This window comes from Quercus lobata, chromosome 2 (genome assembly GCF_001633185.2).
Source record: "Quercus lobata isolate SW786 chromosome 2, ValleyOak3.0 Primary Assembly, whole genome shotgun sequence".
NCBI classification, from domain to species: domain Eukaryota; kingdom Viridiplantae; phylum Streptophyta; class Magnoliopsida; order Fagales; family Fagaceae; genus Quercus; species Quercus lobata.
Window position 1 is genome coordinate 49952223 of NC_044905.1, and position 2404 is coordinate 49954626.

Here is a 2404-nt window from a genome sequence, read left to right on the forward strand (position 1 = left end):
CGGATATGCCAGACTCAAACAGGAACTGGAAGAGTCGGTATTTTTTTGTTGAGGGGACGGATTGGGTTTGCCGTCAGGAGGAGTGGGCGACGATGCCCCGTGGTTACTTTGACAATACCTGGGCTTTCGTCAGGGATTCAGGTTAATCCCGTCAGCTATGAGGCTCGTGTGTTTTCTGAGGCGATGCTAACAATACTTTTTATTTCTTTCAGCTTATACCCGTCCTCACATAACTGACGAGCAGGAGGAGTTTATCCAACGGATTCTGGAAATTCCTTTGGAAGAACGTAAGTGTAGGGATTTGATCACCCTCGATACCCTTCACTTATACTGTGGGGGTCCAGATCCGTCAGCGGAAGCTCGAAAGTTGGAAGAATTTGCACGCCGTCGTGAGTAGGCTTTAATTTATCCCGTCAGTTTTTTTATTCCTCCGTCACCTACCTTAATGGTGTTCTTTGTGTTGTAGAAATGGACTCTGCGAAGCAAAGGATAAGGGCCGCCGCAGCCCGTCAGAAGGAGGAGAGAAAGAATAAGGAGGCAGCAGGGGAGGCCTCGTCAACTCCAAAGGTCGTAGCTAAGGCGACGAAGAGGAAGCCTGACGGTGATGACAGCCGTCCCTTAAAGAAAGCTGCCGTCACTTCAAGGGACGAACCACTGAAGGAGAAGTCCCTTCCCAAGCCTAGTCATGGTGCGGGCAAGGGGGTGATGACTTCTGCCGGTCCCGTCAGCGAGGGCCCCTGCCGTCTCCTGACCCACAAGGATTATGCCGTCGGGGAGGTTGGGTCCCTGATTAAACCGACGGATATTGAACCTTGTGACCAGGTGGGGACGGAGGAACTAGGGGAGTCAGCCCTTTTTGACCTTACCAGGGTATGTTTACTAAAATTTTGTTTGGGGAAGCTTTGCTTTGCTTTGGTATACTTTTCAACTGACGGATGTGTTTTCTTAGGCCTTGGTTCGTGTCAAGGCCCTTCAAGATCGTTGTGTGGCTAAGGAGGGGGTCGTCACTCGAGTCCGCAGTCACAATAAAAGCCTGATGAACCAGCAAGCTCAGTACAAGGATGCCGTCCGTACCCTCAACTCGGAGCTGCAAGAAGTTAAGGAGAAGCTGACGGAGAGCAGTAGTCGGAGTGATAAACTCCAGGAAGAGGTGACGGCTCTGGGCGAAAAGCTGCAGACGGCGGGGGCTGACGCGATCAGAGATTTCAAAGCGTCGCAGGCTTTCTTTGACTCGTGTGGCGAATATTATGGCACCGGGTTTGAAGACTGCCTTCAGCAAGTCGCGTCGGCCTACCCGGAGTTGGATTTATCCGGGATCACCATGGGTGATGGAGACGACAGCCTCCGTCAGCCTACTCCGAGGCGCGACGACAGCGTGGTCCTGGCCCAGCCTGCTGCTAATCCTGCTGCTTCTGATTCTCCTACTGTGATTGTGGATGCTGACGGCAAGAATGCTGATGTTCCTGCCCCTTAGCTCTTATTTTGTATTTTGGCTATGTATAAAACAGTTGTAGTTGTAATTTTCAAACAATCTTTAAGTGTTCTCTTTGTTTCCCTTGGGCTTTTGTTTGTGTATAGTTGTGTTTAATTTCCGTAACTTTTATATCCCTTTGTTGATGGTGGCCTTAGACGAAATTTTGGTAATTATTCTCGTCTACTTGGATTACGTCAGCTATTTTGCACTGTTGGAAGCCCCTGTTGGCATGAATGTCGTGGCTAGGCCTTAAGCTCCGTCGGCTTGATGACCGTTGGTCTACAGCCCTTGCTATTGTTTTAAGGTCGTCAATCTCTTAAATCCGTCATTTTGATGACTCATTATTATATGTCTTGGTTTGAGGGCTACGTCCATACGATGATTGCTTCATCTAATGGTCGTCAGCCTTTTTAGCTTCTAGCTTCGATGTTTTTAACATCATTTTAGCTCGTCAGTTTCTTAGGACTTGATGTTTTTAACATCCCCCCTTTTTTTTTTTAGGACCTTGTCCCTATGATGATTGTTTCATCTTTTAGACCGTCGGCTTTTTAGAGATTTTTTTTGGACCGTCGGCCTTACCTTTGATGTTTTTGACACCTTTTTGGCCCGTCAGCTTTTTTAAGCCTTGATGTATTTTAACATCTTTCATGGCCCGTCGGCTTTTTAAGCCTTGATGTATTTTAACATCTTTCATGGCCCGTCAGCCTTAGCCTTGATGTCTTTGACATCTTTCTTGGTCCGTCAGCCTTTTAAGCCTTGATGTATTTTAACATCTTTCATGGCCCGTCGGCTTTTTAAGCCTTGATGTATTTTAACATCTTTCATGGCCCGTCGGCTTTTTAAGCCTTGATGTATTTTAACATCTTTCATGGCCCGTCAGCCTTAGCCTTGATGTCTTTGACATCTTTCTTGGTCCGTCAGCCTTTTAAG